The sequence below is a fragment of the Rhinoraja longicauda genome, chromosome 10 (genome assembly GCF_053455715.1).
Source record: "Rhinoraja longicauda isolate Sanriku21f chromosome 10, sRhiLon1.1, whole genome shotgun sequence".
NCBI classification, from domain to species: Eukaryota; Metazoa; Chordata; class Chondrichthyes; order Rajiformes; family Arhynchobatidae; genus Rhinoraja; species Rhinoraja longicauda.
Genome location: NC_135962.1, coordinates 10,918,326 through 10,931,218, shown reverse-complemented (window position 1 = coordinate 10,931,218; position 12,893 = coordinate 10,918,326). Strand labels below are relative to the sequence as shown.

General features: G+C 44.5%; 1 protein-coding gene across 2 annotated transcripts in view; it reads left to right on the top strand.

The window, feature by feature from the left end:
• Positions 1–441: 441 nt before the first annotated feature.
• The window catches only part of LOC144597200 (tau-tubulin kinase 2-like), a 169,315-nt gene continuing 156,863 nt past the window's right edge, over positions 442–12,893 (top strand). For both annotated transcript variants that reach the window (XM_078406200.1, XM_078406199.1), the window contains exon 1: positions 442–768. The gene's annotated coding sequence lies outside the window, so the exon portion shown is untranslated. The remainder of the gene's footprint in view (positions 769–12,893) is intronic.

Sequence of the window (12,893 nt, the reverse complement as noted above, 5' to 3'; positions counted from 1 at the left end):
TCTTTTCTCCTGGTCACGCTCTTTTCATAAATCGTTTGCTCTTCACTTTTATTCTTTTCTAAGTTTTCTATTAGGATATTGTGGTTCCCTCCCTCTCTCTCTCCCTCTCTCCCTTGTGGCTTGTCCTCTTAATGTTGGAGCAGGGTTCGACCAAAGCATCGGTGTGTTGATGAAAACTAACAATTCGCTCCCCCCCGCCGCCAACTACAATTCCCAGAATGCTTCGGGCCACGATGGCGCAGTGGGTGAATGCGGCAGGACTGTGACGTTCTTTGACGGGTGTCGCCGCCGGCCAATCGGCGAGAAGGGGAGGGCGTATGGTTCCGCCCCCAGCTGCCGGGCGCCGTCCAATGGCAGGGGGCGGGGGCGGGGCGGTGCGTTGCGTTGCGTTGAGCGGCCGGTTGCGATGGTACAATGCGACGTAAGAGGTTGCGGCAATCATGGCGGGAGGAGGAGGAGGAGCCGCCGCGGCCGCCGCCTGACCGAGGCGAGGGGCAGTCTCATCCATTGATTGTTTTGAGGTGTTCTCCACACGTACACCGCCCCCCCCCCTTCCTCCTCTCCTCGCATTTTTTGTCATCCCCCCCCTCCCCCCTCCCCCCTCTCATCCTCACCGTCACCTCCTCCGTGGGAGATGAAACAGGGACGGCAGAAAAGCCTGCGCCGCTCCTAAAGTGGGGGGAAGAGGAAAGCGGGCGGCCGGCCGTCCGTCGAGGGGCCACTCACCCCCCGGGAAGACGGCGGCGGTGATGTCGAGCCGTGTCACAGGTAAGCCTTGGGCCTTGCCTCGGCCGTTGATGGCAGCCAACGCACGGAGGGCAGGGGAGGGAGGGGGTGGATGTGGTTGAGGCAGCGGCCACTCCGCAGCGGCATGTCCTGGTGAGGGGCCGAGGCGGGGCGGGGGCTGTTGGTGGGTGGGTGGTAGGTTGGGGGTGTTGTCGGTGGCTGATCCTGCTGTGAGCTCCATTAGGAGGACAAGAGGCAACCCGTTTTTTCTGGTGATTGGGATTTATGTTGGTTGACTGGTACTCTTTCCCCGGACGGAGGGAGGCTTACTCAGAATAAGTCAGATCTTCCCATTCCCAATCTACTTGCTGGACCATAACCTGCTGAATCATTAATATCACAGAGCCGGATATAGGGTGGAGTGGGGGCCCTACTGAATTAATCCTGTGCACCCTGATTGTAATTTCATAACGCCTGTGTTTGACACGGGTTGATCGGCACATTCTGTCTAACATCTTCAGGTTGCAGTCGGCCATGGCAATCGCCAAACGGGGACATAATTGTTAGTGCACGTTATTAGGGCCTCGCTGTAAAACGATTTGCAGGGTCATTCCCCTTACTCGATATCATTTGGAGGTTTGTTTCATTGCAATAATCTTCCTTTCTTTAAAAAAGGAAATTGACCTTGAAGGAACGCAGTCATTTGTTTGAAACCCCTTCAAAATAAACATCTCGATCATTTTTTTGTTGTTTGGGGGGGGGGGGGGGGGGTGTTATTTGGCTCCGACTAATGATCGCAGAAATAACGGCGGTAGAACAGCTTTTGGTGGTGTTGCAGAAAAAGCAATCCTACTGCAATATTTATTGCCTCATGGTGTATTCTGTTCATGTCTTTGCGTCAGTTATGTGTGCAGAGCATTTATTTGTATGTATTCTGGATCTGATGATTCTTCAAGTTGATGGGATATACTCGGTCTCTTTATTTTCAAAATGAGTTTTTTATTTTTCACGCATTTCTATTGTGTTCTGTGGTAAAGGACTCTCGGCTTTTAATAACCATTGGGTTTGTGAGTTTAGATCTCACTGTGCAAAATATTGCACGGATGACATTAACGTGGATTCGAAGAGCATGCAGTAATAGTGAAATTGAAATCAGGATTTGAATTTGTATTTAGCCCGTTTTGAGTCAAAGCAACAAACTTTTATGTGAAACCTAAATCTGTGAAAATGGGGAAGTGTGTTTGTACACAATGAATATTTTTGTTTATTTGGATTAGTTAAGGAATGGCACGAATGAACATTATTAGACTTGAGACGGTATTGTATGGAATGTAACTTGATTGGTCGTGAAAAGTGTGCACACTATACAAAATTGTTTTCACTTTGTGTTAATTCATTCTGGATTCTGAACTTTCTTTTCAATAGTCTTCAGGCAAAGTTTATTTTGAAAATGAGCTGATTGTCAGCCAAATAAAAATAATTTTCTCATTCAGTGTAAGTGTAAATACCATAGATGTGATTTAGTTGCATGAACAAATCCAATAGAACACAGAGCTGTACAACACAGGAAAGTGCCCTTCAGCCCTGAATGTTTCTGCCGAACATGATGCAGAGCTGAATTGATCTCATCTGCCTGTACATGCTTCATCTCCCTATTCCCTGGAATTGCAAGTGCCTATCCAAAAGCTTCTTAAACACAAACATCGTATCTGCCGCCATCACCACCTCTGGTGATGCATTCCAGGCCCACTCTGTGTTTAAAAAAAACTTGTCCCACACATCTCTATTAAACTTTTCCTCTCTCACCTTATAGCTATGCCCTCTAGTGTTGGATATTTCCACCCAGGGGAAGAAGGTTCTGAGTGTCTACCCTATCTATGCCTCTCATAATTTTAATTTAAGGTTCCCCTAAACTTCTGACATTTCAGAGAAAACAATTCAAGTCTATCCAACCTCTCCCTGTAGTTGAAACCCCCTCTGATCCACGCAACTTTCTGGTGAACACTCTCTGCACCCTCTCCAAAGCTTCCACATCTTTCCTGTTTTCGGGCAACCAAAACTACATGCAGTATTCCAAATGTGGCCAAACCAAAGTCCTATAGAGCTGCATCATGGCTTCCTGCATTTTGTACTCGATGCCCCTAGCAATGAAGGCAAGCATATCACATACCTTCTTTACCACCCTTTTTACTTATGTTGCACCTTTAGTGAGCTAAAAACCTGGATTCCAAGGTCCCTCTGCACATCACTGATCACCATTCCTTCTCTCCTGAGATGCTGCCTGACCTGCTGAGTTACTCCAGCATTTTGTGAAGCCACCCCCCTGACATCAATCTGAAGAAGGGTCTCGATCCGAAACGTCACCCATTCCTTCTCTCCTGAGATCCTGCCTGACCTGCTGAGTTACTCCAGCATTTTGTGAAACTGCCCCCCTGACATCAGTCTGAAGAAGGGTCTCGACCCGAAACATCACTCATTCCTTCTCTTCTGAGATGCTGCCTGACCTGCTGAGTTACTCCAGCATTTTGTGAATAAATACTGATGTTAAGGGTCTTGCCTTTGGTTAAAGACTGTTATGAATAATCAGAGGTAGATAATAAGTTGGATAAAGTCTACAAATGAAGGTAGTTGATTGGATTAATGTGGTGGCTACAAATCAGCTTTTTAGGTTCTTGCAAAGGTATCCTTTGGGACAGAAATTTTAATTTCTGAATTGTTTGTACTAGTAAGAAAGTGATAATGTTAGAGGAAATTATTGATTTTTAGCGTGGATGTTTAAACTATTTTCGTTGAATTTTTAAGACATGTTTTCATTCCACCTCATGTTGTTACCCACGACTAAGAATTTATTTGCCTATATGCAACAATAAGTTGACATATGGAAAATTGCTTTGTGTTCACAGGTTTTTAAAGTTGAATAAATGTAGTGGTTTGTACAAATTCATAATCTTAAAATAACAAGTATTAATGAGGTGCATGTTAACAAAACTTAAATGGCTTTCTGAGGGTAATAAGTAAAACAGCATCAACATAGCTTGGCACCAGGATTTGATTCAGACCCGAAACGTCACCCATTCCTTCTCTCCAGAGATGCTGCCTGCCCCGCTGAGTTACTCCAGCATTTTGTGTCTATCTTCGATTTAAACCAGCATCTGCAGTTCTTTCCTACACACCAGGATTTGATTTCTTGCACCAGATATCCGTTTCCATGACTTGATGGTTTTTGATACTTTCTATGCATTGTAACAGAGTACTTTCTTTTGAGAGCCTCATTTTTAATGTTGACCAATTCAAATTGATTTCATGCTAGTTTGTAATGATTTATGGCTGCTTGGACATAAGTACTGAGGTGTTTGTAGCCACTGTATCTCAAATCCATTGAGTTATAATATTATTCGAACAGTGGTGACTTCAAGTTATTCATCTGGATGGTTAGAATTTTTATATCTGGAAGGGAATGTAACATCTTAGCAGTTTGAGGTAGGTGAACAGTTGTAATGTAAATTGGTAATCCTTCTGTAGAAACTAAACCTAGACTGGTTTGTAATGATTCTGATCAATAACCACAAAATATTGTTAGCTTAACTGGCGTAGATATCTGTTTTTTAATGCAGTAATGTGAGAATTAATTCAAAAGATGAAATCCTGTTAACTTTGAAGAAATAAAGCCTTGGCCCATTGTGAATATAGTTATTTGAAAGGTTGGTGTGTGGGTGTGTGTGTGTGTGTGTGTGTGTGTGTGTGTGAGATTGCATTTGATGGATCACTTCTAAAAAAAGAACAACAGCAAATTTTATATTTAACAAGGTTTCACAAACCCCACATGAATCCCAATGGAAAATAATCTATTTTTGGGTGGCATTGCTTCAGGGAGATTTGTTTAACACAGCAAGTACTCCCTGCTCTTCCTTAGTGCCAGGAATTATTATATATGCATTTGCGAGGGTGGAAGGGTCATGGATTTAATATGCCTTCTAAATTACATTGCACTACCTCACTTACTGTGCTCGTGTGACAGCTTCACAAATCAATATTGTGATCTTTTGACTTTGACGAAAACGGGAAAGGATCAAATAAACTCCAGACAGTTCTCAGCCCTTTTTTGCTTTTATGTCATTGAGGCTCAGATCAAAAATAGCCCACAAGTAATTTTGTGATCATTTGTAATTTTTTTTTTTTTACTGTTGATGAGTTTATCCCAAACACAAGCACATTAACCAATGTGTTAAAGCATTGGGATATGAAGTACTGGTCATGACTAACCTTAACTTGCACCAATTATTGAAATTTAATATTGTAATTGTACGAGTGAAGTTTACCACAATAAGATGGCATTTAATGGGAGTATTCTTTATTATAATTGGTAAGTACAAGTTATGTGGGAATTGAACTGTATATTACTTGTTTTATTTTTTCCCCAAAAATGTTAACATTCTAAATGTCATGCTATCCCATGAGTAAAATTTAAGGTGACAATCAGTGGCTTTGTGCAACTTTGTTTATGTGATCAGGAGGATTTATCTCAAAGAATTGAATTATCTGTTGGGATGATTGAAATTGTAATCCTTGTTTGACATGCTGGCTTCCGGAAGCCTTCCCAGTGTAAGGGAAAGAAGTAAATATTGCAATCGTTGGTTCCTATTTTAGTCTCGCCATGTTATGTGTAAATGTTAAAGCTTCCACCATATCTTTATATTTTAAATAATTAAAGCTGATGGTATATTGTAGCTTTAGCATGTGGGAGTGATGGCTCTCGGGATCCATGGCATCCCCACCTACAGTAATTATCTGAAACACGAGGAACCAGTATTCCTTGTTGAGGAGTTGTGTGGGAAGGAACTGCAGATGCTGGTTTGAACCAAAGATAGACACAAAAAGCTGGAATAACAGGCAGCATCTCTGGAGAGAAGGAATGGGTGACATTTCAGGACGAGACCCTTCAGACATTGTTGAAGAAGGGACTTGACCTCGTCCTGCTGAGTTACTCCAGCTTTTTATGTCTATCGTCCTTTTTGAGCTGGATTTCAGGATTTGGACACTGGAATCCATCAGAGAGAGGGAAAGCTACCTGGATATTTTGTTTTATGAAGCCCTTAGATGGATCAGTCAATAATGTAAAGTGTAACTGCTAATGAGGCAGATTTGGACATCTGAGGATAGAGTTGGAGGAACCTTGGTCCACAAACACATCCAACAAGTATGGAATTTATTCAAGTTGAAGTAGTCGGAGAGGTAATAGTGATAACGTGGCATGGGTACTGTTTTCTGCAGCCATGTACGTGAGTTTTAAAGGTTATGTTGCCTGTTTGGCACCAGGGACATGGCTTTCTCTATGGAGCTGGAGAGGAACTTGATGGGAGAGAAAAGATCCATTTACTGTGATCCAAGTGGGAACCAACAACCGATAGGACATAGGAGTTTCTGCTGAAGGAGTAACAACAGCCAGAATCTAACATAAAACGCAGACCACAATGGTAGTAGTTAGCAGATTATTATCTGAGTCATGTAGGAAAATAACTGCAGATACTGGTACAAATCGAAGGTGTCACAAAAAGCTGGAGTAACTCAGCGGGTCAGGCAGCATCTCGGGAGAGAAGGAATGGGTGACGTTTCGGGTCGAGACCCTTCTTCAGACTGATGTCAGGGGAGGGAACAGGTCAAAGAAAGGACGTAGTTGGAGACAGGAAGACAGTGGGAGAACTGGGAAGGGGGAGGGTAAAGATAGGGAAAGAGGAGGTATCTGAAGCTAGAGAAGTCAATGTTCATACTGCTGGGCTGTAAGCTGCTCGAGCGAAATGAGGTGCTGTTCCTCCAATTTGCGGTGGGTCTCACTATGACAATGGTGGAGGCCCATGACAGAAAGGTCAGACTGGGAGGGGGAGTTGAGGTGCTGAGCCACCGGGAGATCAGGTTGGTTAAGGCAGACTGAGCTAAGGTTTTGAGCGAAACAATCGCTGAGCCTGCGTTTGGTCTCGTCGATGTAGAGAAGTTGACATCTTGAACATCAGATACAATAGATGAGGTTGGAGGAGGTGCAGGTGAACCTCTGCCTGACCTGGAAAGACTGTTTGGGTTCTTGGATGGAGTCGAGGGGGGAGGTAAAAGGATAGGTGTTGCATCTCCTGCGGTGGTTTGGGTGGGAAGGGACGAGTGGACCAGAGAGTTATGGAGGGGACGGTCTCTGGAAGGCAGAAAGGGGAGGAGATGGGAAGATGTCGCCAGTAGTGGGATCCCGTTGGAGCTGATGGAAATGTTGGAGGATAATTTGTTGTACATGCTGGCTGATGGGGTGGAAGGTGAGGGCAAGGGGGCCTCTATCCTTGTTACGAATGGGGAGAGGGGGAGCAAGAGCGGAGCTGCGGGATATAGAGGAGGCCCTCGTGAGAGCCTCATCTATAATGGAAGAGGGGAAGCCCTGTTTCCTAAAGAACGAGGACATCTCTGATGCCCTAGTGTGAAACACCTCGTCTTGGGCGCAGATGCGGCGTAGACGGAGGAATTGGGAGTAGGGGATAGACTTTTTAACAGGAGACAGGGTGGGAAAAAGTGCAGTCAAGATAGCTCTTGGAGTCAGTAGGTTTGTAGTAGATGTCGGTCACTAGTCTGTCTCCTGTGATGGAGATGGCGAGATCCAGAAACGGTAGGAAAATGTTGGAGATGGTCCAAGTATATTTAAGAGCAGCATGAAAATTAGTGGAGAAAAATTAGTGGAGAAATGTATGAAGTCAGTGAGTTCTGCATGGGTACAAGAGGTAGCACCAATGCAGTCATGTTTGAATTGGTTTAAGGACAATAAAAACAGAGAATTGAAAACATGGTTCCAATTTTGGAGTGGGAGAAATGGATTTAAATATATGGGGTACTGACACTCCCAGTATGGGAGAGGTGGGAGCTGTTCCTTTGGGAAGGGTTTTAATTGAATCAAGTTGGGATCAATATCCCCACAAATCAAATAACTAATACGGTAGACTGTAAACTAAATTGTTGTGATGGGTTCCGATTTGAAAGATAAAGCATGGAAGTAAGCCCTTTGGGTCATCCTGTCCACTCTGACCATCGATCACTCGTTCACACTAGTTCTGTTATCCCACTTCTCAGTCACTCCCTGTGCACTAGGGGCAATTTAGAGACCAATTAACCTACAAACCCACACTTACTTGGAATCCCATGTGGTCAGGGGGAGAACGTGCCAGCTCCATACAGCAGCCGAGGTCAGGATCGAACCAGAGTCTCTAGCACCATGTGGCAGCCTACCACTTGTGTCATTATGGTGCCTGGCGAGAAGAATTTTAAGTGTAATGGATAGGATAAAGTTATAAATGTAGAAAAGTAATACGGATCGTGGTAACTAGACTATTAGCAAAGAATAGTGCAAGTAACCCATAAGAGCATTCCTTGAATTAGAGTCCGTGAGCTGAAAACAATTGAGCGAATGACAACCATGGCTGTGGTCTAAAAAGCCATTGCAGAGATGTAGTTGTGGATTCAATATTCCTTTTGCTTTCAGAAGAAATTGGCAACATGGGATGGCGGAAACCAGAATGTCTGAAAATAAAGAACAGAATAGAGTTAAAGGACCATAGTTCAGAAAATCAAGAAGGACTACTTTTTTGGTGGAAGTTAAGAACGAGATAGGTGCAAAAAACATTGGACTTGTTTGTGTGTTTCATGTTAGAAAATTAGATGTCACATTGATGAAAGCCGTACACTTGTAATGCATGCTAATTAGCAATTGTGTGCAAAATTTTGTGGGATTTGAAAAGTTCTGGTGGTCCATGCATAAGAACCACCTGAAGTTAACATATGGGTCAGCAAGCAATTAGGAAAGCAGATGTTTACTTGGCTTTTTTTGCAAGAGATTGAGTATGAGGAAAAATGCTTTGCTGTGTTTACCCAAGTCCCTAATGAGACCAGCATCAGATTATTGAGTGGTCTCCATTCCACATGAAGGATATGCTTGTGATTAAAAATGTGCAGTGAAGACTCGATCAGATTGATTTCTAGGTTAAATAGATTATTGAATTAGAAGTTTTGTTTAGTTTATTATTGTCATGTGTTCCACCGTACAGTGAGAAGCTTTTGTTTGCATGCTACCCAGTCAGCGAAAAGACTATATATGACTGCAATCAAGCTGCCCACAGTGGGCACTTACATTTAGTGCAAGACAAAGTCCAGTAAAGTCTTATTAAAGATAGTTCTAAGGTCTCCAGTTAGGTAGAAATGGAATAAAAGTAAAAATGAAGACCTTTTATAAATTGTCTTTTCAAAATTCTTAATTGTGAGAAGTATCCCATGATTGCACTGTAGTTAGTCATACCACAAACATTAGTATTGGCAAGTTGTGTAGGAAAATAACTGCAGATGCTGGTACAAATCTGAGTTACTCCAGCATTTTGTGATACCTTCGATTAGTATTGGCAATTTACATTTCAGTTTGTAATCTAACCAATTGTAATATATTGCACTAAATATGATGCAAATATGATTTTAGACCATAGTCATAGGTCTGCCAAGTTGAGTCTTGGAACCTTTTAACTTTGGCTGTATAGTGAGTTATGCTGCTTCTAGAAAATCTGAGAGCAATCATAATAACATTGACCCTTCTCCCTTGATCCTCTAGTACATCTGGGAGATTGTTTGTGTCTTCCTTGGTGAAGAACCAAAGTATCTGTTCAACTCTTCTGCCATTTCCTTGTTCCCCATAATAATTTTACCTGTTTCTGCCTTCAAGGGACCCACATTTGTCTTTACTAATCTTTTTCTCTTAACATACCTAAAGAAGCTTTTACTACCCTTTATATTCTTGGCCAGTTTACCCTCATACTTCATCTTTTCACCCTGTATTATCCTTTATGTTACCTTCTGTTGTCCTTAGAAAGTTTCCCAATCCTCTGGCTTCCCGCTACTCTTTGCTATGTTATATACCTTTCCTCTTAGTTTTATTCCATCCCTAACTTCCCTTGTCAGCCACGGTTGCCTCTTACTCCCCTGAGAATCTTTATTCCTCTTTGGAATGAAATTATCCTGTATCTACTGGATTATACCCCGAAATTCCTGCCATTGCTGTTCCACCGTCATTCCTGTTAGGATCCTTTTCCAGTCCACCTTGGCCAGCTCCACTCTCATGCCTTCATAGTCCCCTTTGTTTAACTGCAACACTGACCCTTCTGATTTAACCTCCCCCTCAAATTGCAGATTAAAACTTATCGTATTATGATCACTACCTCCTAGTGGTTCCTTTACCTTGAGTTCCCTTATTAAATCTGGTTCATTAGACAACACTATATCCAGAATTGCCTTCTCCCTGGTAGGCTCCTGTACAAGCTGCTCTAAGAATCCATCTCGGATGCACTCTACAAACTCCCTTTCTTAGGGTCCCGAACCAACCTGATTTTCCCAGTCTACCTGCATATTGAAATCTCCCATAACCACAGTGGCATTATCTTTGTTACATGCCAATTTTAAGTCCTGCTGCAACTTGCACCCTATATCCAGCCTACTGTTTGGGGGCCTGTAGATAACTCCCATTAGTGTCTTCTTACCTTTACAATTCCTCAATTCTATCCACAGTGACTCTACTCGCAAGGGACTGAATTTCATCCTTCACCAACAGCGCTACCCCACCTCCTCTGCCGACCTGCCTTTCCTCTCTATAGGACGTATAACCCTGAATATTCATTTCCAGGTCCCGATCCTCCTGCAGCCATGTCTCTGTAATCCCCACAACGTCATATCTACCAATCTCGAACTGAGCCTCAAGCTCATCCACTTTACTTCTTATACTTTGTGCATTCATATATATAATACTTTTAATCCATTACTGACCTCACCTTTCACATTGCTTCCTATTTCACTTGCCCATACTCTCCTTTCCCTTCGTGAGCTTTCTGCCCGGTTAATTCTGGTGTCTTTCTTAACTTTTCCTATACTCTCTTTCCCTTTAACTCCATTCTTGTATTTCCCATTTGTCCCCTCCCCCCCCCCCCCCCAATCACCATTTAGTTTAAACCCTCCCATGTAGCAGTGGCAAACTGCCTGCCAGAATGCTGGTCCTCTGCCTGTTAAGGTGTAACCCGTCCCTTTTGTACAATCCTCACTTACCCCCCCCCCAACAGATCTAAGAATCTAAATCCCTGCCCCCTGCACCAGTTCCTCAACCACACATTCAGATCCCCTATCTCCCTGTTCCAGCCATCACCTGTATGAGGAACTGGAAGCAAACCGGAGATAACCACCCTGAAGGTCCTGCTTTTCAACTTTCTTCCAAGCTCTGTAAAGTCACGCTGCACAATCTCTTTCCTCCGGCGTCATTTGTGCCGACATGCGCTACCATTCACCCTTGAGAATGCTCTGCAATTGGTCTGTGACATCTTGGATCCTGGCACCAGGGAGGCAACACACCATCCTTGAATCCTGCCTGTTGCCGCAGAAACCCCTGCCTGTACGTCTCACGATGCAGTCCCCGACGACCACGACTCTGCCTGACGTCTGTCTCTTCGGCTTTGCTTCAGCGCCACGTTTTGACTGTAGACCTGTCCGCCGCTCAGAATGGCAGTGTCTTCTGTCCCGACAGCTTTCAAGAGAATGAACCTGTTTTCAAGAGGTACAAACCCCCTGTGCTCCAAGCTTCCTTCCCTTCCTCATCGTCACCCACCTTGTCTCTTCCTGTATCTTTGGTGTAACAATCTCGCTGTAGGTCTCTGTCCAGGAAACACTCGTTTCCCGGATGATCTTGAGGTCATCCAGTTGCCTCTCCAGTGCCCCAACACGGTCCTTCAGGAGCTGAACCTGGACACACTTTCCACAGTTGTTTTGGCGTCGTCTCCTCCCTCAGTCTCCTCGCCGAAGACTCTCGAGCCAAAGACTCACACTTTTCTCACAAGGAACTTCCCTCAACTAGGCCGCTCCCCTAGAGCAGGTGCCTCCAAACTTTTCAGCATGAGGGCCACAATATATATTTGGCACATTTGTGCAGGCTGTAGGAAAAAATAAAGAAATATCAGTTTTATAAATTTAATGAACTCAAAAAAGAACTTAAGTAAAACAAATGGAAGAAATTCAAGCCATCTGGAGTACATGGTAGCTTCCGGCATACACTAGTAACACATGCAACAAGTATGCTCTTACCTTGAAAAAAACGCCAAAATGTTCAATTTTTGTGCTGTAGAAAATGGGGAAGAAGCTGGAGGATCCGGCGGAGGAAGAGGAACCGGGGCCGGGAATGGAGGCAGGAGAGCAAGGCCGATAAACAGGGGGCCACCGACTGGCCGGTGGAGGCAGAAGAAGAGGAGGAGGAGGAAAGGACGGGGTTGAGCGAGCTGGGAGAGGAGCAGCGGGAAGAACCTGAGCCGAGGGGCCTGGAGGTCTGCAGGAGTAGAAGCAGCGAGTGCTAGAGGTCGGCGACCCTCCAGGGCCTGAGGGCAAGGGGCCCAGGGAGTCGTGCTCGATGGCCTTGGAGGAGGAGGCAGTGGAAGAAGAGGAGCGGAGTATCGAGCCTGAGGAGGATGAGGAGTCGAGGAGAGGCCGATCGGTGGCAGAGGCCGAGCAGCAACAAGAGCTGGGCTGGGCGCTGGGAGCCGAGGGAGACCAGGCCACGGCTCTACTCCGCCGCCCCAGCCTCGAGGTGTTGAGCAAAGGCCAAGTGGAAACGGAGCCCGGCTGACGGAGAGGGCGTGTTGTAGTTTGTGACCTATTAACAGAATAGTCAGACAACCAAAATCGTTTATCCTCTTTATTCTACTCACCCAGGTGGGAGAGAGCCTAGATACCGGAGCGTTCAGAAACGCTCAGGCAGCTAGTGTAGCCTCTCTCTCCAAAAGCTTACATTTACACACCTTTTATACCCTAAATACATGTGCCAGTATTTTTCCATCACTGCCTTATATGGCAAGTTTACAATGCCCTATAAATCTTTGTGTCTTTCGGGACCTCCGTGTCCGTCGTGTCCATCGTGACCTCTTTCTTGGGAACAAAGGGCAGTCCATATGGCAAGATGTTCTTCTTAACACTTCAAAGCTTTGAACGCTGGTTGCTGATATCAGAGGATACGATCAGCCATAAACCGCGATTCCATGCTGACAACAGGATGCCCCAGGAATAATCCGAGCTGGAGCTTTTACACTCCTGCAATAAAGCCCACATAGCTGCATTTGTAATGTTAACCCCTT